The sequence below is a fragment of the Manacus vitellinus genome, unplaced genomic scaffold (genome assembly GCF_001715985.3).
Source record: "Manacus vitellinus isolate BGI_N305 unplaced genomic scaffold, ASM171598v3 scaffold_113_pilon, whole genome shotgun sequence".
Lineage (NCBI taxonomy): Eukaryota > Metazoa > Chordata > Aves > Passeriformes > Pipridae > Manacus > Manacus vitellinus.
In genome coordinates, this window is record NW_021938858.1 from 386076 (window position 1) to 412988 (window position 26913).

A 26913-nucleotide genomic window follows, 5' to 3' on the forward strand; every position below is an offset into this window, starting at 1 on the left:
GTTCTGACCCTGGCTGCATTCCTTTATGCTGCATCTACAACCCTGTTTGTTTGACAGCTGAAGGGCACAAAGAGCCAAATCTTATGTCCTTAAAGTACAAATAACTTGAGAGATCCCGCTCCATGACATTAGGCTGCTCCTTAAAATTGCCAAATAAGTTAATTTCATCAGGCTAAAATGTCAGCTTTCTGTCATCTTCCATGTCTGAAAAACCTTTTTCTTTTTACATTAAAAGAAAGACAAGGGAAGAAATAACTTCTAAGAGAGTTGACACCATCTATTATGTCGAGCAATGTAATAGTGGAACCCATTAAGACACCTTTTTCTCTTTTTTTCTTTTTGCCTGAGTGATCTGATCTATTATATCAATACTAAGTTTAGCCCATTATGTCTCTGCTTACTTTAAAATTCAGTCTATTCTGGTGTAATGTATTCCCTAGCTCCCATATGAAAAATGAGGAATTTGCCTCTTTAAAACTGTTTCAGTCCTAAGCCAAAATATCCATGAAGCTACTGTTTATTTGTTTGCACAGAAACATCCATGATTTTTTTACAATTTTTTGATCCAGTTACAAGAAAATATCACAAGTTAAATAACAAACCTTGTTCCCAGAGATCTGCCTTCATTATTAATGGTGCCTTTAACAAACAGGAACACAAGCAAGGGGGCAGCAGTCAAAGCTCTGCTTTGATCTCTACATGCAGTGGGGAAAAGCTTTGGCTAAACAGAGGTTGAGTCAAAACAGAGGGGGAAGGAGGAGGACATTGGCGAGACACCTCATGTCCAAAAACTGCCAAAACTTCTCAGCTTTTTTGTTGATAAATGCGGTAGCTCTTAAATACACTGGTTTTGCCATTTATTCCCCTTGCTGCTACCTCACACTAGAATTGTGGGAACTTCCAGGTGATTTCTCTCAAGAAGAGAAACTATCCATTGTCTGGGAAGTCTCTGCACCAATTAATTCACTATAATATTAAGTTGCACACCCTTCTGGTCCACAGGACTTAAAAGAACCTAATTGGCTCTTCTGCAAGAGTATATTGTGCTAATTTGTCAGTCTAATTGGTTTCTTACATGTCTGCTGGAGATTAATTTTGTTTGGGAATGAGGAATGGAACTGGGAGGTGATTTGGGGGTTGGACACACTGAGAGCTCTTGCTGACAGCAGAAAACAAGTCTTGTCTGTCCATGTGATGTCATCAAACACCCTAAGCTGTACATATGGGGCTTGGTTCATTTCAAACAACCAAGCTGTTCTGGCTTTGAAAGCAGCCGATCCAGTGATTGCTATTCCTGGAAAGCTTTTCACGATCTTGAACCCTGATTATAGACAGAAAATAAAATCATGGTAAACTGTGTACATAGGTCTTGAAGAGAGATGGTGGAAGAGCAGTAGAGTCATCTTCCAGGTACTGCACTTGAGGTAGAGACTTAGGGCAGTGGTGATTCTGCCTCGCACCTTCAGACTTTGTGATGACCTCTGTTTTTAGGGTGTTATATGATTAAGCCTAAAACTGAAACTCCTGTTATCAGTATCTTAAACAAGAGGCTGTGTCCAAGCTTGGACATGATCCTCTAGAGTGAGACAGGATGCTGTTCTGCCCCCAGACTGCAAAATAAAAGAGTCAAAAATCTGGTTTATTCTGATTGCATGTGAGAAGCTAATGCCTGACCTAGGCTGGTCCGCAGGCCCATTTTTTCCTGAGGAGCTTTTTTGATGTAAAGCTGTGGGATTGGCTTAGCACTGTGCTCTATGCCCTCTCTATTCTGGACTTTCTCCATGTAATACTTGAACCTTTTGGGTTGGGAAGTGTTGCAAAAGCCACAGAGCTGTTTAGCGCCTACAGCAAGCTGCTGATTTGCCTCTTCTGTTCCTGCTAGTGGTGTTCATCCAGAAATATTTGAACATAAATAAGTTGTGAGTGTCTTCTATTTGTTGCAGCAACAGGCAATTGAAAGGCTAAAATAAATGCAATATTCTCAAAATAAATCTAGGGAAAACCAACAGCCTATCTTCAGCATTCTGGCAGCTAGTGTTGTATTTATTTTTCTTTTCTCAGAGTCAAACTGTGACTTCTCTCAGCAGGAGGAAGCCAAAAGCTTATATTGGGGTGGTTCTGTGAGTAGCTGAAGCGTTTATGGCATTCAAAGAAGCATGTTTTTCCCGAGCTGTTTAGGAGAATATGCCACATAATTGGTGTACCATAAACAAAGTGACTATTGGCAAGCACAGCTGTCATTTCTATGGTCAGGCTGCATGGAGAATCTGGGAGTAACTTATTATGAAAATCTGAGAAGTCTGGTTTGTCATTCTTAATTTGGAAGCTTCCAGAAGAATCTAGAAGATTTCTCAAACATAATGTGCTTATCTTTTGTGCAGGGAAAAGCATAATCACTTTCCTCATTGAGATACAGCACTATTTCTTTGTGGGTGCAAAGGGAAGTAATCAGAACAAACCTAATCAGGGCTGTTGAATATGGGTTGTGGGGGTTTTGCTGGCTTTTTTACTTTGTTTTTAAAATGATGAGGGAAAGTAATTTTTTAAAACAACCAAGTAGCTTTTGTTTAAAAATAAATCATATTCAGTAATCAAGTGTTTAAACCTTAATGTGCTGAAAAAAACCCCCAGTAAATAACTTCTTGGTTTGTATCACTGCCAGATATGAGCTACTTTTCTGAAGCTGTGAAATAGTAAGAAATTTGTTCAGAGTAGGAGTCTGTCCAATTGCAGTAGCTTCCTAAATGGATATGCTCTAACAATCATAACAGACTACTTCTCCTGGAGTACTGATTTTCCAGCCAGAGTAAAAGGAGAGAATATCTTGACAGATAAACCTCTTCCACACCAAGGAATGGGTGGAGGAGAGCTCTGACTGTTCAGGTATTGGTATGAGGGGCCTTCTGTCTTCAATAAAGACAACACTAAGTCACGAGCCACTAACACATCTGGGCAAGGAAATTTGGGAATAGGACAGCCACCTCTCCCTTCACTGACTTGCCAATTGGTGGGATCCCACTGGAGAAGATAGGGCTCAAGGGGAAGACAAAAATAGAAGGACAAGATCTCTCCGGAGAGATTTACGCCTTAAGGGAATTTGTCAAGCAAGCAGTGTAGAAAACAGTTTTGTGTAGAAAGAACTCCTTTTGAAGTAGTCACTAAGCTCTTCTGAGTGAAGACTGAGGACCCAAAGTTAGTGCCATCTTGGTTCTGTGGCTTCCCCAGGAGGCCCAGTGTTGCCAGTTTAATTTTTGTGTGAGTGTGGTGGGACGTGAAGCCTTTTAAATGGATATGCAGGAATGCTCTCCACTATGAGCTCCCCAGAGAGAAGTCAAAGGCTTCCAAAAATTGAAGAGGGAAAGATGAGGTTTACCTCTTCCCTTCTGAGTTTTCTCCAAAGTGTTAAGCCAGAACAGAAATAGAAGAGGTTGTGCCCTCTCTGTTCTTGCAGATGGTTTTTTGGGGTTTTCTGGGGTTTTTTTGAGGGGGAGTTGGGTTGTTTTGGGGGTGGGTCTGAAGGGAGTGTTTTGGAGGGGTTGGGTGGGTGGGTTTTTTTTGTTTCTTGGGTTTTTTTGGGGTGGATGTTGGTTTTATTTTTGATTTTTTTTTGTGGCTTTTTGTGCAGGGGGTTGGGTTTATTGGGTTTTTTAGGGTTTTTACTTTGTGGTGGGTTTTTTGGGGGGGTTGGGGTCTTCTTTGTGGTTTTTTTTTTTTTTTAGTCTAAGACCAGAAAAACTTACAATATAAAGCTAAACAGGCCCTCAAAAAACCCCAACTGTTTTAAAAAACAAACAAACAAAAAAACAAAGAACACCCAACAATACCAGCAAAACCCCTAGTAATTGGGAACAGGACTGTGAAGTTTTTTAGTGTATTAGAGTCTTTTCTTGAAAGCTTCCAAGCAACATCCCAGGTAGCTATGGAGGAGACCTGATGAGAAACACGTGAGGTTCACCTCTTTGAATAATGATGCCATCTGCAGGAGTTTCCCAGCCGTCAGCCCTTGTCCCAGAAGACCATTTGTACTTCCCAGCATTAATATTCATTAGGTGTAACACCATATGTTGCACAGCAGGATGCATTGCCAGCAGACTGTTTGTCATAAAGCCAGATTTAATAAAGCATTGTAAAACAAACATTATGATGATAAATACAAAATGACAGGCTAATTAAGAGAATCTTAATTGCCATTTTTCCGTAATAACATTTGTTTAGTAAGTATCTGTCTTATGCTGTACCTTCCTTGTGCAGCTTTTCACTCTGTATTAGTTCCAGAAGGAAATCTGTGCCTTGGATGTTTTAAGGCACTTAATGTTCTATTGCAAGAAATAAATTCAAGATTAATGAATTGTTGCTACACTATAGGTGTGCATAATCATTGATCTCCAATTTTGATGAGTACAAAGAAATCCAGCCCTGAAATATAGATTTCAGAGGGGTGTGAGCTTGTTGGGGACAACTTAATGCCCTCTTTTGCGGTAATAATTTGACAATGCAGCAGTTGCATTTCTTTAGACAGGTACTTTTACAGAAAGAGTGCTTTTCAGTGAACAACTTGGATATAAATAGCAGTTTTCACATAGCATTGGGAAGGCTGAAAGGCCTCTTTGTTCCTTCTTCACTAAAATTTTATTATTGCTCCCTTCCCCTATAGTGGTGACTTCATGGGAGAGGAAGGGATTTGAAGAATGTGAAATGATATTATGAATTAATGCAGAGAAGTGACACCTATTTTTCTTCTTGCTATTACCTTTTTATCATAGTGGTTGCTGCCAGAGTGTCAGAAAATTAATATACCCTTCTTCAAACCTGTCAAGGTGGCAAGTTACAAAACTTTCAGAAACACTTAAGAGTATTTCTGTGTCCCTTCTACATTATACAATGTGTGTATTCAGACAGCCACCTGACTTTTTGTTACATGAGGAAGACAAGGGAAAAACCACAACCTGAGAAGGCCACAGCAAAGCTTGTGTGGGAGGTTTGCCCATTGTAAGTGGGGTTGTGGTTGGTTTTTAGTCTTGATCTTGGTGAGGTTTCCTCTTTCACAAGTGTTTTCTACTGTAATGTAGATCATTTGAGTTTCTGCCACTGTTAGAGTATTTTTTGCAGACACAGGGTGGTGACCATAACCAAAACCAGGTACAAAACTGAAAGTCAGGGAAGGAAAAAACCCAACTCTTTAAGTACAGTGACATCCTTTGAATTTTACCATGGTGACTTTCTGCCCAGATATCTTATCTATCATTCATTTCAGCAAACAAAATATCCTTAGGTCTAAAAAGAGTGAGAAGAATCCAAAAGTTTATAATTCATTAATTCATTTTAAAGTATTTCTTCTCAGATGGAAGAGTTTCATGTAGATTTGCTTGTAGATTTTGAAATGGTACTGGATGGTTCTTGCCTTTTTTTGCTTGTGTCTTGTATTGGTTTGGTTTATTTACCTCCTCTCTAAATTGTAACTGAATATATATGCACCAGGTCTTTCCAATGCATAAAGTGTTCTGTACTGAATTAATGGTAATGACTGCTTAAGGAGCTCCTGAAACTAGAGCTACTATTTTATTTCCACCTTATCTTTCTTATCAGATTAGTACAAGTAAAAAATCTGGTGTGCTGTTAGCTCTTTTCCCCCCTGTTTTACTTATTTTGTGATAAAACTGAAACAGAATAAGCATAAGTCTTGAGCTATAAAAGAGAGAACTGTATAGAGTAAGAAGGGTTTGAGGTTTTTTTGGTGGTTGTTGGGTTTTCAGTTTGGTTTTTGGTTGATTGGTTGGCTTGTTTTTTGTTTGTTGTATTTTTTTTTAATGGAAATAGGTGAAAAAGATTTTATCCCTTTTGTGAACACTTCCTGAACTGTAACTTACAGCCCCTCTCAGTCTCTCACCTGGATCATCTCCCAGCAAGTGCCCTGTAGAGCATTTTACTCTTGATTTTCTCACTGAGTACTTCTTTCCATACTCTTGGGTTTTGACTGCACTGCTCAGGTTTCAAGATTCTCTTCTTTGCACACGTAAATTATCAGTGAAGGATTTTCTAGATTTATTCTGCCTTTTTTTTTTTTTTTACTACTTTCACTCTAGATTTTAACCACATTACACCCATTTCTGATTCCCTTTGCTTGCATTGCTATCTTCAGATGGCTATTGGGTGTTTGAGACTGCTGATAATCAATTCCCTTTACATCTTCCAGAGCATGAGGTGAGCAAAATATCCACCTTGTGTAGTCTCAACAGATATCACCAAAAAGGAAGAAAAATACTCCAGAAAAAGCTCCTAGTGGATGAAAAAATTGTATGAATAGAAAAAAAACGATTGAGAGAAAAATTTGAAGGTTTCCAGAAGAGGTACCTGAATTACTGTATCTGGAGGCTGTGCGAGTGCTTCACCTGCTCAAACAGGTAAAATCACACTGAGATTCAAGAGAGAAGTGGGATGATGAGGACCAAATAATAACTAATGAGTGCTTTCTCTTCCCCAACAGAATGACCAGGTCAGTCATTGTCTTCTGCAGGAAATATGAGGTAACTGCAGGAAGACACTGAAGTAGAACAATTTTTAGAAAATGAACAATTTTTAGAAAGCTGGAGATGGAATCTGAAGGCACTTATTGGGCCATCTGATCCTGCTTAGAAATCGTGAATACAATGTTTAAAATAAGCGTCTTCACCAGACAAAATATTTGTATTGCATTGTTTTTATAACACCTTTTGCGTTTTGTGACTTTTGAAATTTTCATGTTTTGAAATCTGAGCTTGATCATTCAGTTAAAACCAAAAGAATTTTAACCTATCCAATGTTTCCTCCTCTTCCACTTTTCCCAATAGTGTGAAAGGAGAATGGGCAAATAGTCATGGATTCACAGACTCTGGCTTAGGGGAGTAATTCAGCACCTTGAGAGCTGAGCGGTGAATAAATATTCCGAGTGTGTTCTATGTAGTTATGCTCCTCTAATTTATTCCAAGTAGCAACTATGGTTTTTCTCTCCTCAAAAATTTCCTCTAGTGCTGCGATCAAAAACGGAGAGGCAGATGTTGGGTTTAAGGTGCTATTCCAGCCCTTCTGACATCAGGAGGAGTTTTTATGGGAAAAAGGAATGTGAACTCCTCTATCGTGGGTTGGAAACTTGTTGTGTTTTGTGTGTTTTTTAGTAATTTTGTATTGAGAAAGCCCAGTGTGAGTTTCTATCTGTCTGGGAGTGGTGACTTACTAAAAAAAATTGTTTATTTAGTCTTCTCAGTTCTTACCTTGTTCGGTAATACCATGCTAAGAAATGTGCAGTACATGCTAAGAATGGATTCCTAACAGAGCTGTTAAACAAAATATTTTCAGTAGCTCAGTGTTTCTTGAAGCCTGCATTTGTTTTGGCAGCTTTGTCATCTTAATCACTTGAATAAGTAACAGCAAGTACAACTGATTTTTTTCATACTTTAACACACCAAAGATTTCAAAACAGTGGTGACAAAAGAAATAATAGGGTTTTGCATTTCCATAGTAGGCAAGTAGAGTTGGGCTCCATTGCTGAATCTGTCATTGGCAAATAGATTTTTTGACAGACTTTTCAATGAGTGACTGAGGACAGTTAAAAAATTAAGAACTGAGCACGTGCAAGCTTATAGGTCCAGGGCAATAAATAACAGTAAGGAAATGATGGATTTGTGGATTTTTCTTGGATTTGTGGCCTCTAAATTTGATAGATGTCGTTAAAAAAAAATTAGAACATAGAAATCTAGATAAAGATCAGAGCTGAATACTATTGAAGTGGTGTGCATGTCTTTCAAAAAGAGTTAATCTTATTTCCATCTTCATATTGATGTGTGTTGTCATCTGGGTAGCTCTGAGGATCATGGAAATGTCACATCTCTCTCTCATATAGCTGTTGCAATATTTGTAACACCTAGGCTTCACATAAGCACAGGTCTTGCTTCAAGATAATGTGGAAGCCAAATGTTTTCATTTTTTAAAAAGTATCTAGGAAAACTGATATAAAAATTTATATAAAATTCAATATTATCAAATCAGGCTCAGAAAGTCTGAGCTGCAAACAAGTGGAAGCTACAGGAATTATCTGAGAGGCAGGAGCGGTGGCTGGACCCTTGCTTTGACTTGGTACTTCTGTTCTGACACTGGTTAAAGGTGTTTGAGAACTGTTAGGTGGCCATGGTTGTCTGAGATGGTGGCTCATGTGGCAAAAGCTCATTTGCCTCCTCAATGAACTTTGTGGGAATGGAGGAAGAGGGATCCTCCTTGAGCAAAGAGTGATGCCCTGACCACCACTCTGGCTGGACCAGAGGAGGTCCCATTCACCTTTCACTGCCCCTTTTGGGTCAGCACAGCTTCTAAAACAACTGAAAGCACAAGTAAGCTGTGAGGGGGGGCAGTGAACTGTACTCCAGCCTGTTATTCCAGGGGCTCAAAGTATAAATCATCTCCACAAAACGAGATCAAAATGAAACATGACAAAATAGAACAGGTACCTGAAAAGATATTAAAGTTATTTATTGTCAAGCCAGCTGAGGAGGCTGAGAGAATAAAGCATCCAGAAGTCAGACTTAAGGTTCAAAAACATTTTCTGCTGTAATGAGTTTAATTAAAACTTAAAAAAAAAAAAAAAAAAAAGGAAATTTTCAGATTTGACCCACTAAAAAGTTGCCAAATCTCTTGATTTAAAAACTCATTCATGCCGTTCTTTAGTATGCTCCCACAAAGGGTCACTCTGAAGGGTGATTTTAATCAGTCTCTTAGCAAGGCAAAATAATACAGCAATGGCTTCTACATCTCTCTCTCAGATTCCTTCCCATGCAACCTGCACTGTCAATGACTCCTCAAGTAGCTCAATGCAAACAGTAAAATGATGAGTATATGTCACTTTTTAATCTATCAAATAAGCATGCAGGGTCTCCACTGGGTGAGGGGCTGCATAAGCATTATGCAGAGCTAAAACAAATATTAACAAGGTTAAAGTGGCCATAAGGGAAGGCTCAGCTAACTTGGTGTTATTGTTTGTGGGAACCATCACCAGAAAAGAACAGTTAACTAAAACTCTCATTATTAAGCAGTAATATATGTTATACCAGTGTTGAGCATTTTTTAAAAAATCACTTAGCAGAATTTTGATACTCTTATGTCTTATTATGCATTTGCACTTCAATGGCAGGATCTTTGTGATGTTTGCTACCTTTCTGCCTTTCATAACTTAGATGTTAGTGAAGGCTTTGCACCCAGAAAAGAGAAGTAGTGCTGCAAGACTCGCAGGCCTGGAAGCTCTTCTGAACTACACTACATCCTTCTTACCACAAAGAAGGAATGACATCAATTTGTGACACTTTCTAAATTATTCAGGAACAGTCCTGGTGATTTGGATTAAGGTTTATACACAGTGACATTCCCTGCTACATCTCAGTCTTGGAGGAACACGTTAAAAACAAGCACAGTGTCATGTGACTGTAGGACATGAAGGTATGTGATATCCTTTCCAAGGAAAGGAATGAGAGCTGGAAAGAATAAAACAGTGACTAAATTTAGGAAATACTGTGAGCTTCAGTGTCTGCATTCAAGAAATGAACTGAGAGGAGAGGCATAAGAAAAGGCAAAATGGTTATTAGAGGCAATTAAATATTGATTGTTAAATGAAAATATTTAGGACTTTAAATGCTACCAATGAGATCCAGTCTATCCTATTTCTTTACTTTAAGATTACTTAGATTTTATACTATAATGGGCACTTGCTGCATTTTGAAATTTCATCTTATCTGGTCTCCTTATGCAGCAAGAAAACATCAAGTCTGTATTCTAATCAGATCCGTGAATAATAAATTAATTACAAACAAAAAGGTCAGCTTAGAATAAAATAGCCTAAATCTTAAATGGACATTATTCTTAAATTTTTCTGTGACTACTTATGCTCTCAGCATCCTCTTGTGCATTTGCTGGAGAATGTCTGGCTAGGTGTTTTCACATCTGTCAGCAAAGCCAACCCTTATTGTAAAGTGCAGCACTTGGGAACACTTTGTGATGATCCCCAGGGGACTTTTGGCCTTTAGAAGGCAAAGAATGGATTAGATGGACCCACAAATGCATCACTCTATTTTCATCTGCAAGAGGAACAACGTTGTTCCAGCTTGGTCCCACACGTTACATCACTTTGGAAAATGATCTTGCCAGACTGTAACTACTGCTGTGTTTGAGAGGTAGAAGTGTTATGTTTAGGAATCCTCAAGGCAAAGTCAGGACTTGAAGGATATATTGTGAATTAGTTTAGTAAATGCTCATTTCTTCTGTTTTAATAAACAGCAAAACAAATCCTCTAATAACTAACAAAAACAAAAGCAAAAAAAACCCCAAGAAACCAAAAAGAAAACTGAATGGAGAGCATAAATTGTCAGAAAACAGAAGTCACTGATGAAGCCTGGCAAAGATATGAACACGTGGAAGCTCAGGATTTCTAAATCTTCCAACTCTACCCCAAATGGCAGCAAGACAAACTTATCAGTCCCTTAAAAAAGAACCATCAGCCTCAAGATTGCCTGATATCCTTTTGTAAATTCCTTCAGCAATAGAATAGATGCAGAAAAGAGAGTCATAATAACATGGGTGATACTGCAGGTGACAGAAAGAGCTGTAGCAAAACTGGGCAGGCAGAGAGACCTCTGGAAATCAACACCCCAAAATAATCAGTGTGATTTTATACACAGGAGCTTTTAGAAATTATAGATAATGACAAAATCATTAGAAATATCTGGTGTGGTGCTGTATGGGAGAGGAGTTCCTTACAGTGTTCTGTTAAAACATTAAGTGGTTTAGATCAGTCAGATCCTTGGTAGGTAATTAAATTGTTTTGAATTGAAAAATACATGTGTAATAAAGACGAGGCAGGCTGCATACTGCACTTTTAGTTGGAGATTGGTTCTCCTTTTTGTTTTCCCCTTCTGGGTGCCTTCAGAGACTGCCAGCTAAAAGTTTAGTGTACTGCCTAAACAATTGTTTCTTAAACACGATCCTTTGTTTTGAACACAGTGTGTCTGCTGGAACTGTGATGCAAATGTGTGATTTTAAACGGAGAGAAAGGAAAAGCCAGCAAAAATGTAGTTAGTGTGTGGCAGTAATTGTGGTAAGCTTTTGACTTGCTGACCTACAATACTTGTTCTTTATTTATTCAATCATATAAATGTTATATTTAGTGTCTATCACAGACTTTTCTACAATAACTTTGAATACATGGGGTTAGTCTGAAATGAAGACAAAAAGTTTCCTGTGTACAGCTCCATGATCAAAAGAATAAGATTTGGTTTTAATATTTTATTTTCAGTGGGATGGAGGGGGATCCTCAGCAACTCCCTTACATGCACACCTTGAATCTGAGTTCTTGGTGGAAATCCAAGCTTTGATGGTGTTTGGGCACATGAATAGGAGAGAAAATCAGATGACTGATCACTTTTCTTTAAACACTGGTCTGTCTACTTGCTCTTATTTGCTGTGGTGTTGTGGATTCTTCATCTATTTGTTGCCTCCAAAGCCAGCTTTGTCATTTTAGGAAGGCATGGAAGCACCTCCTCAACTAAAAAGAGGATTCCGGACTTCTCTTTTTGTTTTTGCTTGGTTGGGGTTTTTCATTACATGGTTTCTGTGTGTGTGTGTGATTTGTTTGGTTCTCAGGGTTTTTTCCTCTTTTTATGTTTTACTGAAAGGTTATATTACTTAGAAGCACCCCTGGTAATTATAAATTTCAGACTTTTCCTTCCTATTGCAGGCAAGAATGAAATACAAGACCATGGGTAACAAAACATGCCAGTAACTTGTCAGTGCAGAACACTTTGGATATACACCTTCAGAGTGCCTTGTAAACAGTGACAGTCATAGTGGCAGAACTCATTACTTAGGAGAAGTATTTACTTGTTTAGATAATTATCTGGTTTCTTTTATGCTATAGGGCATTTCACCATCAGTCCTCAGCTACTTCTGAGGAGAATATGGATGGCTGGACTTCTCCATCTGTGACTTTTTCCAAATATTCATTGTGGTCCCTGAAAGACTTTCTGAACCTCCTCAATTTCCTACCTGGCCTGAGATGTACTTTTATATCCATAAAAATCTTCAAAGATATCTTTTTCTCTGTGAAAAGGAAAGGGGGAGGTGGGATGAGCAGCAGGAGCAAATCTGCTGCTGCCTCTGCTTCCCTGTCAACCATGTGTTGCAGCTCCCATTTCGCAGGTGCACCTCTGCAGCCTGGGCACAGTGTGTGCCCCTTGTCTCCAAGGTGCCTCTGCACCACTTGAATCTGAGATTTATTGCTCAGAGGGTGGACTCTGATATAATCGGTGATTAATCCTCGGGGGCTCAGCTTGTACAGCTACTTATCTAGGAATACTATTCAGTGCCTGGGGAATAGTGGAGGGAACCAGGTGAGTAAAAATTTGTTTTCCCAAACATGCCCCTTTTGATCACAGAGGTCCAAGGGGTTTTGTTGCTCTCATATCTTGTGCTCAGACTCTGGAAAGTTTGCTAGACAAAAGAGGTAATAATTTTTTTCTGTGACAGCTATCTGGAAGCACTCCTCTTTATTTCCACTCTGCACTCCTCTAGGCAAAGCAAATTAGTCTGGTATTGGAGGAGGAAGAGACTACTCCATGGTTCAAATCCTTCCTACTCACGGCCTTATCCCTGGGCTGATTTTCCCAGGAAAAGAGCCAGAGAGTGTAATCCCACATCTGCAGTGCGGACACTGTCTCGCAGCTCCTTTACAAGTGATGCTGGTGCTTCTGCCACAGAGGGTATGGTCCTAAGGAAAGTGTGGTTTCCAGAAAATATTGGGTCTTGAGGGTGGGATAAGAGGGTTTGAAGGGAATGGGAACCTCTGAGGTCAGGGATCTGTAAGCTGGTAGGCCTTTTGGGAAGGGGAGGTTGGGTGATGAGTACAGAAGCATGAGAGCTGTAGGTTTTGGGTGGGAAGTGCTGCTTTGTATCTGCCTCCATATAATCTGTTTCCATCCATGTGGGCTCCGTGTTGTCACGTTTCTTAAAGTACTTTTGCAGTAGAAATTGTGATTCCTCTAGGTTTGCTTTTTGAGATCACTTTGCCACCAAAAGCTTTCTTCTAAAATTCTCCCAGTTGCTTGTCTATCCCTCCTCTAGTGTGCGGTGAGTTTGGCAAATGAATTCTGTACTCCCAGTTTCCAGTAAAACCTTATGTTGCAATAATAAGAAGGTTTTAACTTCTGTCCCTGAAGTTAAAATAAATACATCTTAAAATATCTAATTAAAAATCAATCAAACAGCTCATACCTGCATTTATTTGCTTCCAATATATCCATGTTTAATCTCCAGAGCATAAATAATCTTTCCTCTGATGACATTAATAGCAGGGTATTATGTATCTTTTCTGTGTGCTGTGTTTCAGATAACAATGCCCACCCTCCCCATCAGCAAATATTGTGTACTTGCATCATTAGCAAAGGTAGTAGCAAGCAAAGTTTATATATTTAAGGAAATCATTTGAGGTGTTTTGGGTTTTTTTAAATGTAATTCACACTGTCCAATATTACTAAAACAAATGGGATATAACTTCTGACAAAGGCACATGGTTTTAGCATTTGGCTTTTGTGGAGGCTCCCACATGCTTTCACATGAAGTCAGTACCTTGACCTCAGTTTTTACAGATGGAAAAGCTGGGATCCAGAATGGGAAGTGGCTGGCCTAAGATTCCTCCAAAACCCCTTGAAACTGAAGCAAAATCCCTCAGTTCTCATCTTAGTCCATTAATTCCAGACAGCTGCCAAGCACAAAATCCTTATTTGTGTTGCAACAGCACTTAGCAACCTCTGCTGGGGTCAGGGCCGTGGTGCTGCATCAAACAGCCAGTGACCAACCCTGATTTGTGTGCCTTGCATCCCAAACAGCTGCAGCCAGGAGTCAAAGGAGGATGTAAAAGTGTTGAAGTGACATATATGAGACCAGGCCTAGGGAAGCAAAGTAACTTCATTAGGAAGTTCTTGTATTTCAGCCACTGGACAATGATTTCTCCTTTGGTGTTATGAAAATATCCATCAGCTCCCACGGGGTGAGCCTGCAGCCTGCTCTCACGAGGCTGTTGGGAGTAGAACAAACCATCAGTCAAAGGCAGTGTGTGCTGCTGGCAAGAGTGTGTTTGTTCTGCTCATAAATATATGGGATACACCTCAGAAATTCGGTGTCACGTTCCAGTTTAACACAGAATATGGGGGGATTTTACTTTCTTTTTCTTTTTCTATTGTAAAAACTGAAAATAGTACCTTAGTAGAAATGCAGTGATGATTCAGCTCTGTAACAGCCAATTCATGTTGTCTGTAAAGGGAAAAGCAGAGAGGCTCTATCTCAGTATTCTAGCAGCTGCTTTATTTTCTTTTAACAGACTCAAGACAATAACTTACGTACACCTAAAACATATCTCAACTTGGTGGTTACAATTCTTTTCTTGTAAATTTTAAACAGTAAGTGCTCCAGTTTGATAAAAAAGTCTCCATGTTCTAATTAGTCAAAAATAACAGTCCTCTCAGCAGACATAAATATTTTTGGATAGCTCTGGTCATGATTGACTTGGTCGGATGTCTAACTGCTAATTTACATAGACAGAACCATGTTCATTCAACATCCAAAATGCAGTCAGTCACTAAAAGGAAAAAAAAAAAAAAAAACTGCCTTGAGTGCTTTGCAGTAAAAATAAATTCAAAAATATAAGTCTCCCTTTCCTTCATGGAGTCAGGCAGCAGAATCCTCTGGTCAAGCATTTGGTTAATTTTCTTTCATTATTTTATATATTTTCCTAAAATCAGCTGTGGTTGTACTCTCCTCTGAACTGGTGACAATCACTTGAAGTTTAATAAGCAAAAAGATGTGTTCTACTTGTACCAACAAGCAGAAGTCCTGGTTAGACAGTAAGGGTTGTCAAGAGTCACTGACAAGGAAGAAAAAGGGCCTTTCAGAGTGTCTTTTCCAGCTCTATGACTGAGGACAGCCTGTCCTTTACAGATTTAACTCTCACCACCAGCATTCTCCTACAGCACTCAATTATCCATTAAGGTTTTTAAGAGGAACAGAATGGCAATTAAGCCTAGTACAGCAGTGGGAAAGCAGTGGAAGCCGTAGGCTTGCTGAGAAGTCTATCCATAAATGAATTAACTGCACAAACAATTCCAGCTAATTAGAGGTGTACATTCCCCAAATAACTCAATTCTCTCATTTGCTTAATTGAGTTGATGGTTGCTCTGGGATGAAACAGCAAACTGTTCAGTGGCTATTATAGTAAATATAACTTTGACTAAATCTTTTCAAACAGTCCAGACTTTTTCTGTTAACTTGGTATTTGCCACAGAATCAGAATAACTGGTTTTGGGTTCTTTGTTGTTTGTTTGTTTTTTTTAATTATGTCTTTGTGTTGAACATTTTAGAAGATTAAGATAAGCTAAATGTCATTTACAATTCCCAAGTTCAGCTGAAAAGTAGGGACTATAAACAAGGATTGTTGATCAGTGAAATAGGGTCTTTATTTCACACTTCAGAGAGATGCTGACAGGACTGACAACTTTCAAAATGATGACATAGGTAAAACTACCATGCTTGGATAACAAATCCAGGTATTTCCCATGCTCTAAGCAAGCTTTGTTTGAGTTTGTGTGAGTGTAGGCTCTTCATAGCCAGGAAAATGGAAGAGAACTAGCGAGCATTGCTAGTGGGATGATTTTTCTATAAAAGATGTGAGAAAGTTAAAGACTTCAAATAGCCTCAGAGTTTTCAGATTATCTGAGCTTCTCAAAGTGATCACTCAATCTCAGTGTTCAACTTTTTGTTCCATGTTCTAATAAACCTTAAAGAGTGCCACACCAACCACTGGGCATCAATAAAACATCTTTCTTTCCGATTTGTTTAGTTTCTTTGTTTCCTTGCTTATGTTAAGAATAAAACAACTGATAGTACTGAAAGCATCCTTTTTCAAGAAGAAAAAAATTCAAATTCCTTTTTTGTGTTAGGAGAGGAGATTTGACCAAGATTTTTGTTCTCCTCTGGGATAATGCTTGATGGTCAAAAATTTCTGTTTTGGCACTCAAGAATTAGGGATATTAATGAACAGGAGAGAAAGTAAAATATGAGTAGCAAGCCTGAACAAAACAGATGGTAGATGCCTTTTTTTTTTAAAGGAAGTAAAGTTACGAAGGTGTTCTTGCTCTCCCTTTCCTTGAAGTCATTAAATGTACTGGTCCTTTCATTAAGGAAATGATTTAAGCAAAAGGTAATAACCGCAGTGCTGTTTGTCATTAGCTTGTACCTGCCAATAAACAAGGAAATCCATCTGTTCTGTAGCCACTTTCCTAATGGACCCTCAAAGACATGTTCCACATGTCAGTATTCACATGGAAAAGAAGGAAAGAGACTGCCAGGCCACCCAAATCCTTTGCAAATAGATGGTTTGTTTGAAGAGACCATGAAAAGGTCCAACAGAACAGTCCCATGTAAAACAGTACTTCTCAGTTTTTCTCTACTGTGTTATTACTTCACCAGCAAAACCTTTCCTCTGTTGTTTTCATTCTCACCCCCTCTCCCAGTATTACTTGGCATCCCCATGGAAATTCCATTTCTTCTCAGTCCTGCACTTATTTTCTCCACTCCTTGTTATATTTCTTTTCACTGTTTTATTTCCTACTGGCACCAGTGATGGAAATTACTGGATGTGTTTGAGGCAGGACCATTTGGGATTCTCATGGACACAGGAACATTTGTCCTCAAGCAAAAGAGCGGTGTCCCTAATTTGGTACATTTTTGAGACTTTAGGTATTTTTTAGATTCTTTTTTTTTAATTGGATTTGGTCTTCAGCAGATTCAGCAGATGTTGTAAAGCAAATAAACCATATGCAATGGTTGTTAGACATTACTCATGGTGTAATCCCTTTACCCAAATACAAAAGTTAAACATATGAAACCATATCCTGAGATAACTGGAGAAGTTCAGTACATACTCAAAAAGCCACCACCAAGTAATTCACTCATTTTTTGGTGGAGCTCATCCTTTCTTATGGAAGGCAGGCAGACAGAGGGAAGATGGATTCATGACAGTGCTTTAAAACAAATGTAAACTAACCACAAAGGGTCAAATTCACTGCTGATGTAACAGTGCTGACTTCAGTGGATTTACATTAGGGATTAATGTAGTCCTTTCTCTAATATATATTTTCAGGAGGGAGGAAGATGGTTTTTATATAGATTCAGCACAAACAGATTTGTTCCTTTCTCAAACATCTGTTAGCATGAATATCCAAGTATATCTGCCACAGGTTGTTATAGTATAGCTGCATTACATTAACAAAAAAATACAATAACCATTTGGTTTCTACTTTAAACAAGAGCTTATGAAAATGACTTTCAGCTGGAGGGAGTGGTGATTTGGCAAGGTTCTCTTGGCAGGGCTGTGGATTGCACGAGGGAAAGTTGTTTGGTGGTAGAGCAGACAAATTGTTTAACAATTAATAGAAATAATGCCTCATGTTTCTACGTGACAAGGTGCTGTGTGGGAATTATCCTCTCCCCAGCTGCTCTCCACTCTTAAAGCATAGCCAGCTCTGTAGCTTTCTAAATTATGCACAGTGAAGTGGAACAGTGTTTTAAATGGGGTAGCACATTTGCACAAGTAAAACTGTAGTTACAAGGGTTACGAATCTGATGAGTTTATCCAGACTTATTTTAAAAGCCCTGCTTTTAAAAGCTTTGCAGGCTTTAGAGCCCCACATCAGTCAGGACTGGAGCTTTTGAGTTTCTTCTGTTTTATCTGAGAATTTCTAAGAATTTTCTCCCACATACTTAACCAGTATAATACTGTATGTAGAAAACTATTACAAAATCGCCCACATCTGCTTAGGACTTGTATGGGTCCATTTTCATGAGAAGCAGAGCAGATTTACTATCTTAATTCTTATTTCATAAGGCAACTGAGACACTACAAGCAAAGTGACTAAAGGCTCTCAAATAAGTTTCTGAAATCACTGAGATATGTTTGAAAATGTTCTGTTTCTGGTGAATATGTGACTGAATTAAGACTGAATATGCAGTCTTAATTCTGAGACTTGCTTCTGGAGGCAAACTTTGTCAACCAGACAATGAAATGGGGGAAAATGTGCCTTGTTTTCTGCAAACCAGGTTTATTCTGCTGACAGTTCCACAACCAAATCTCCTTCTGTGAAAGTGTTGCATAGACTGCTCAGGGGTCATTTGCTACATTATGCCTCTACAAAGTCCTTTCTGAAGGACAACCAACTAGTTTTATCCTCTTACTAAGATTGCTTTCTGTGCTCTACTGAGTTCTGCAAGTTTTCCTTCTTGAAAGAATTTTTTTTCTATCACATTTTTACAGTAGAGATTGTTTTCCTCGAGAGAAAACAGAAATTTCTTGGAATGACTGTGCTGTCAGCAGATGTCAACTTTTCTAAAAAGAAATCTGGGTTCCTGGTTGTAGTTTTACTTCTTACATAGTGTGGATGATTCACATAGCACTGATAAGGTTTATCAGTGATAATTAGAAGCAAGATACTGTGAGGATATACTCTTTTTGGAAGATATAACTGAATATTTGCACAATAAAGCCAGCATTTCCCTGGAACTAATCCCCAGTGTTTCATATCTGAAATCATCTTGTTATTTCCTGTGAAACTACTTTCAACTTTAAACGCATAAATTTGGGGCAAGATGGTGCTACTTTGCTCAAAGTGCTAGAACAGTTCAGACTAAAACTCTAGAAATGGGCTGGAAATCTTTGTAGTTGACACACAGCAGAAGCTGATGTGACATTTGCTCTGGACAAGGATTTTATTTCTTCTTGAAATCAATTCTTCTTTCCCATATATTCATGAATTGTCTTGTTTTAAATTGTTGTGTTGGGTCTGATAAATTAATTGTTTTCATGTTTTATTTTAAAGGATGCCTTATTTGCACCTTTATCAGCAGACTGAATACTTCTGTTTGGAGTTCTAAGAACCTCCTCACTGCAGCATTTTGTCTCATTGTAGAGAAAACATGTTGAGGCAGATCTCAGATGATGATCTAGTAAAGCTCACACAAATGATTGCTGAGAAATGCTGGTGGAAAACAAATAATAAAAATCACTTTTAGGATGTAGACCAATGCAGGAATTGATGTGTCTCCAATGAGTTAACATATTTGTATCCAGAAATGATCACTTACATCATACCACTGTGATTTTTTTTTCTATTGATTTTAGAGAAGTTTTCCTGTTGATAGTATGGATGCAGTAGGAGGTTATGTGGAAAGCCCAAGTTTCCCAGCTCTGCAAGAGTGTTCCTTAGTCATTTGAAGAGCTGTGACTCAGCAGTGAGTGCCACCAGCACCTGCCCAGGCTGTGTCTCTCCAGGGTCTGCAGGTTCTTTACAATCCCAGTCTGAAAACAGGACCCCAAAGAAGATTTTTCTGTTCACCAGAATAGATACTAAGCAGTTGAAGGCTTGTCTATAACCAGTTGCTGTGCTTGCTTGCAGCATAATGTCAAAACATTTTGCTTTTTTCATGTCAGCACTTCCTTATCTTTCGAACAGGGGCTTGATTTATCTGCTTAAGGTAATAAAGATTGTTTAGAGATAAAAAGAAACAAGCCACTCTTAAGAACAAGTAGCCTGAAGGTTAGTCAGTTAAATCAAACCCGTATGGGCAAAGCATGTTGACTTTCCCAAGACATCAATGCTTCAACTGCAGGCCTGAGCAGGTGGGAAGGGGAGATTCTCCATTAGGACTTGTTATCTTTAGGGCCTTTGAATTCAGGTGCTTACTGGTTTATTTTTGATAAGAGAAAGCACAAAGCTTTCTCTTACAAGCAGTGAAGTTTCTTCCTTCCTCTGCTCTTAGGATCTTCCTAGGACTCTAGACCCTAATTTTGTATGTCAGACCCCTGAGCTGCATGGTGTGATGTTGGACTGTCCCTGCTTCTTTTTATGTTCCACCAAGATGGGGGTCAAATATTGTGTACTCACAGACACAGATTAGAACAGGACTTAGTAATTAGTGCTATTTTACTATGACTTGTATGCCTACGTGTCCACTGGGATGTTGAACAAAGCAATACTAGTAATACAAGTATTTGCTAGTCAGGACACATATAGTCAGAAGTTGTCACTGTGATCTTGATTTCCTGCTTCTAGATTCAATATCATGTGTTCAGATGACCTGTTAAAGAAATCTGTACAGTTTGACTTGTTTTTTAAATTAAATTAAAGTTTTATTCACCTCCAATGCTTCCTTAGTAATATTCCTGTAAATGAAAACATTTAGGTATCTACAAATCACCAATAGTAGCCAATATATTTCTCAATTAATCAAGTGAAGCCTGTTAAATGCAGCTTAAGAGCCATTTTTACAAGACTTCTCAGTGACACCTCTGCAAATGAACTTGAGTAAATTTTATTTAAGACATTACTAGGGCTCTTCGGCAAACACTGCTTTACTCCTCCAACCAATAGCCTGCTGCACTGAGAGCTGTGCAGCATTTAGAAGCAGTGAACCTGTACACCTATTAAATTTACTGTGTTCTGCAGCATATAATATTCATGCCTCCAGTGATTTCCTAATTGGTAATAGGGAAATGCAATTGGGCAGAGGGGCACTATTAGAAATTCCCATTCCTAAAAACCTGTAGAGATACTCCAATCAAAAGGGGAATACAATGTATCTGAGTCCTTCACCAAAGTGAGAAAGTTGCTGAGTGTAGCAGAGGCTTAACTAAAATATGTCAAGACTGTTGTAGCAAACAAAAATCCCCTTGAAACCTTTCAAAAATTCCCCAAGCTATTCCTTCTTGAATGGAAAATGCAGGCAGAAACACTACATCAGAAGTCTCTCGATGAGTTTGCAGGGTGAAGAAGTACTTCAGCATCCAGGAATTTCAGGCAAATCATGAATCAAAGTTCCACAGGCAGCCTCTGCCTTTTAATGTTGTCTGAGGAGAACATCTCAACCTCTCCTTGTTTCAGGATTTAGGAAGTTTTGTTGCGAAATCTTGTGTTGATGGTCATCCCAAAAGACCTTTTCCTTTGGAGCTGACTCATGCCTGCTTGTCTGGTCTCCAAGAAGGAATTCAAATCTAAGAGGTAGCTGAGTACGGAGGTGCAATTTGTAGGCATCCAACTGCCAAGAAGGCATTTACTACAGGTGGGTTTATACTGATGTTGGGAGCACTGCATTGTTAATCTGTCAGGGTTGTATCACCAGTGATTTCTGCTGCTTTCTGCCCCTACGTTTACACCGTGGCAGTGCTGTGTTTTTGCTGTTCTGAGGTCTTGTGCTGATTAGGATTGCTTAAACAAGGATTCTGTAAATTTGAAGGCTTTATTCAGTAGCATGGAATGCTTCTGATGCCATATTCAGCAAAATGTAACCTTTACTCCTCTTATGTCTCTTCTTTGTTGAATTGCCTACAAGTTTCTCTTGATTTAAGAACCTCTGAACCGAAAATCCTCCGTAACAAGGATGGAGTTTCCAAGTGCTGCCTCCCAGGGTATTCTCGTAAGATGCTCTCTGTGCAGTCAATGGACATTCTTTTGGGGCTATAAATTCTCAGAGGTATTTTTATAGTGCATTCACTGTGACTTATGGAGGGGACCTGAGTTTCATTTGCCTGGGAGCTTTTATTACTGGTGCCTTTAGAAGGGTGATGGCTGGAGACAGACACAAAAATACAGGTGGAAAAGAATTACTACTTGTCAGAGACCCTTATCTTTCCTGCCAGTTTACAGGTTTCTGTGAAATGGCCTGGTGTACAGATTGATAATGAAGTGCTTGCAGTCAGCTAAGAAAGACCAAAAACCCCAAAAACTTTAAAACAAAAAATCAGGGCTTGATTGGTAGCTTGCTGAGACCTGAGCTTTACTGCTTTGCTCCTCCAGCTGAGCTCTGGGGAATATTTGTCTTCTCAGTAGTATCAGTGAGCTAGCTGGTCTGGTAGTTTTGCCATACTTCTGCAGTGGTATCAGTTAAAATGCTCTAAAATTAAGTATGTAAAAGCATTACCTTCCTACCAATTGCTGGAGTTGCTAAAGGATTGCTATATAGGCATGCACGAACAGTGTTTTCCAAGGAAACAGAAGAACCTCAGAAATTGTCCTCCTCCAGCAGTGCTTGACCTACCTTTTTGAAGTTTGCAGAGACCACATTGTCTTGGTGAGGTTGGACAACAGTGCAGGTCTATTTTTTAAATTCCATTTTTACTGAATTAAGTGTTCATAAGTGTGGCAGATGTTTCAGGTTCACACAACTCAATTGTTGGAGTTCTGAGGAGTTCATGTGTGGTAGTTCTTCTAAAGATGGCATGTTATTCTCCTTATTGTTCTCCCTTTGGGCTGTTTAGGAAATCTGCATTCCAAACTTTGTGCCAGGGCCCAGCAAGAATGGGGCTGCCCCATGAGACAGCACAAGCCAGAAACTGGAGTGACCTGGCACAACTTGTGCCCTTCCCAGCCAGGATAAGTGTTGGGAGGACAGAGTGGGGTGCTGGTCATGGGATCCAGCAACAGCTCCTGGCCATTGAGGGGATGAACTGGTGTCCGCCTCCCTCCAGAAGCTGAAGATATAGGAAAGCATGTCTTGTACACCCCTTTCTGCAATTTTTATTTTTTTTTAATCATAGCTATTTATGGTACTGTGGCTGCTGTACTCTGTATTTATTAAGCTTGACTGAACTTTATTATATAAAGACTTACCTTTTTCTTATCTCTTTTTAAGTGCTCACTTTTCCCTGTCTTTGATTATCCCTGCAGGTATATTAACACAGAATTTGTACCTTGATACTTTATCTCTGCAAGGTGTGTGTGAAAATCTCACAAGACAGCTGATGATCTCTTTTGCATTGCTAAGTGGTGACAGCAGGACTTTGAGGGTCATAGGAGAACTGGCAAGAGTCTACTGTAATATTTATAAATTAAAAGCTCTGTGCAGCTTGGAAAAGTCGTGAGAGAAACACCTGTGGGACAAACATGAATTTTCATGGGATCACAGGGCAATTCAATTTGCAAGGCAGCTAGAGAAGCCTCTAATCCAGCTTCCTGCTCAGAGCAGGGTCAGCCATGGGTTCAGACCAGGTTGCTTAGGGCTTAATCCAGTCAGGGCTTGAAACACATCAAAGCTGGAGACTGCACTGGGCAGCAGCTGCTCCTCTGCCTCCCCGTCCTTATGGGGAAAAGGTTTTTCCATGTATCCAGCGTGAACTGCTCTTGTTTCAACTTTTGTCCATTGTCCACTGTGGTCCATTTCCACTCCCAGCAGACTAACAGACAGCTGCCTGAGAGTTTTTTGTTAACTTTCACCAGTTACTCCCAGTATCATAAAGCATCACAGAGCATTTGCAGCACAGCTCCAGGTAGGAGCTCGATAAAGTGAAAGAAATAAAAATAAGACTGAAAGTAAAAACTCAACAAAATTATGAACGTAGGATTCATGAAAAGTTTTTAGTAATGTAGAATTAGAAAGATTTATTCTGTCAAAATAGGTGAAGACTTGTTAGATAAAACCCTAATATTTTGAAAATATATGTATTAATTCTGCTCTGAAAAAACTTGCTAGGGGGAAGCCTTGTTATAGAGGAACTGCTTCCAGCTTTGGTGTTTTTAATGAAAGTTTATTTTGGGAGGAGGAAACAGGCCATCATACCCAGTATTGTAAAACTACATATTAGGCAGCCATGAATCCATAAAAATGGCTGAGTCTTCATCAGTCACTGATTCATTTTGGTGTGGAAACAAGTTTTAAAGGGGCCTTTAAAAGGCCATGAGGTTTGTTTATGAAGAGACGAAGTGCTAATCCTTCTAAACTAATAACAACAATGTATTTTAGGGCCAAGTAATACCTTGGCATTACCTTCTTTATGTACAAAGGATTTTTGAAAATGGAAATAACTGGAAATAGTTATTATGCTTCAGGTCTCCCGAGTGAGAGTTAAAGCTGCAGGTGAGGTTTCAATAGTTATGAATTATATAGTTTCAGTTAATTCATTTAAGGTCATGATGAACTCACAGCCTTTGGTAAGGAGACTTGAACCATCCAGAAAAAGATTGAATTACTTGTCTCATGGGAGGCTCTTCTGCTGGAGACTTAAGGCACTTGGGGGTCAATGTGGAGCAGCTTGGACAATGTCCTCCTGGCTTTGCCCCAAACCATCAAACCCTTTTTACTGGTTTTCATTGCCAGCACTTGCTTAACCTTCACCAGTCCTAAGATGCACAAAGCCAAATAAAAAGAGAAAAACAGTCCAGAAGGGAAAAGATGACCAGATGTTTTGGTGAGGTTGGGATGACCCATTAGAAAAGAATTCTGTTTAGTTGCCATAAGCATAAAGACTGTTCTTGTGCATTGAAATACACCAGTTTTTGTTATCCCAGACCTTTGTTCTTCCCTCTCGGACATATATATGTTTCTGAATCTGTACTCTACTTTTCTTTGCATCGTGGCTATAATGGAAAAGAAATGGCTTTTTCACCTGTAACAATAGTTTCTGGAAAATACTTTCTTAAAGAGCAGCAAGCCTTACAAGTTACTGATAGAGTGTCTGTCTGAAAGGATTCAGCCCTCATAGAACTGCTCCAAAATATTTTATATATTTTATATTTTAAAGAAGCTGGAGAATCCATAACCCTTGAACATTAGTGTTTTTAACCCAGTTAATGGGAGGTATAGTTGCGGTTGTTAGTGGAGGTGTCTCAGACTATGCAAATGTCTGTATGTAAAAAAGCTCCTGAAAAAAAGTGTTTCCTTGGGTGTCATATCCTTCAGTTTCACTTTTGTTAGTAAATGAAAATTCAGTTTCAGATCAAAAACAAAGCATGTAATTCGTAAAGACTTTTATTCTGAACTGCCAAGCCCTCAAAATGCAAAGTTAAGAATTTAACAAATAATTCAGGAACAACAGGCAGGATATGTTTGCATCTAGAGTACCAAAATTTGCTTGAGGAGCAAACTTGACACAAACAAAGCCTCAGTTAATTCATAATTAAAGGTAAACAGACTTATTTGTAAAATAAAATAATTTGGCTTCCTCAGGGCTACTTTCTGATGCCACTGATGTGTTGAGGAACCTTTCCTGAATTGTAGAGATTGTGCACATTTAAGATCAACATGAGAAAAAACAGATTCTTGAAACAGATGACTGACTGAAATCGTGCCTTGGCACTCTCAGCTTCATTTCTCATCCCACACAGCATGTGTTGAAGAACCTGTATGTGGGTTATGTACTTTTTTTTTTCCCATTTTGGACAGTTAGTTGGCTGTGCATCTTTTCATTTAGTAGGACTAGGCACATATTGGAATTGGAAACATGTCGGGATTGTGTAGTGAAGTCATATTTTAACCTAAGGGCACCTTGCTGAAGTTAAAAGGCACAGAGATAAGCATGCTAAACTGGGCATGGGATGACGGACATAGGATGATACTGCAGGTAGTCACACAGGTGGAGAAAGAAGAGTTTTGTCCTCTGAATCAAGTCTGAGCTTATTCAATATAGAAGGAGACAGACTGCCTCTTCCAAGGCAAAGCAGATTGCTCCTAATCCTATCAGATGATCCACCATCCTCTGGTAGCCTGCATTTCCTGCTGCACCTCTCTGTTGCCCTGGTGTGATTCCTGTGCTGCTTCAAGTTCCTTCAAAGACAGAAGAGTTTCAAGTTGCATGTCAGGGTGTGGAGGGCAAATATAAGTGAGTCTGTCAGGAGACAGTTCAGCCTCCTTAGTTGATAAGCAACACCAGCATGGCATCACACACTTTTTGGCACTCAGCTTGTAAATTTTTTCAAAATTTGTACTTTAAGTGAATGGTTGTGTAAGTTCAGCAAACTGGTATTTGCTTCTTTTTAATTCAGTTTTAAATGTAAGATGTAATGTTAAGTCATTATTTCTTACTTTAACAAAAGCTTTACCTGTCTTCAGAACCTTATTATTTCCATGAGGTTTTGACTATTTCCATACGTAGTGACACATTGCAAGAACTACCCTTCTGCCAGAGCAATGTGAAGCACTCCAAGCTCAGAACACCAGGGCTTTAGCGAGTGCTGTGTTCCAGTTCTCAGAGATTTACAAGACTGGGAGTTTGAAAAGGTTCACCCTCACAGGAAAATGCTGTTCCCACAACTGAAACTTGCCATGGATCTCCAGCAGAAGTGTGAGTTGAGTATGTTTGTACTGGCTTACTTTAAATACGTGTGTGCAATTTCAGCTCAGTTCCGTGCAGTTAATAGTGTACACAAATTTATTGGGTCTTGCAGCACTGGTTGTTCTTCGAAGCTAAATAAGCTGCATTACAGTGGCACTAAACGTGCTGTTGCTGGAGGTAAAACCACATTGGCAGAAGAGAGCAGTGCTTTGTGTTTGTATTTTCAGACTACTTGTGCTAAAGACAGGCTCTGTCCTCTGTTGTTTTCAGAGACCCATTCCTGCTTGACAGAATGCTGCTCCTGGGACAGCTATAAATTAGTATAGTACATATGATAATGAAGAGGGGCAAGGGAGAGTAAAAGAGCTGAACAGGAAGGAAATTTACTGAGAGAAATAGAATTAGTGGGGCAAGAAGTAAAACAGTTCCTAAAGAATAAAAAAACTTGGCAGCATGTAGGCAGCATGTAAAGAATAACATGAGCACATAAAAAATATTCACTGTTTAGTAGTCAACCCTGGGCCGATGAAGAAATAGGTCAAAAAGAGTGAGGAGACATAAAGGAAAAAGAAGTCTTTTATGGTGTGAGTTTAACAATCTCACATCAAAAGAAAGTGGAATAATTTATACCCACCTTGTTCATATTTAAGGTTAGTTTGAACAGGTTTATTGATGCATCCATCTATGGTGCCAAAAAAAAATCCATCCTGTAGATCAAGGGTGTAGCAGATGTGCTCAGTCTTTTACCTTCAAGG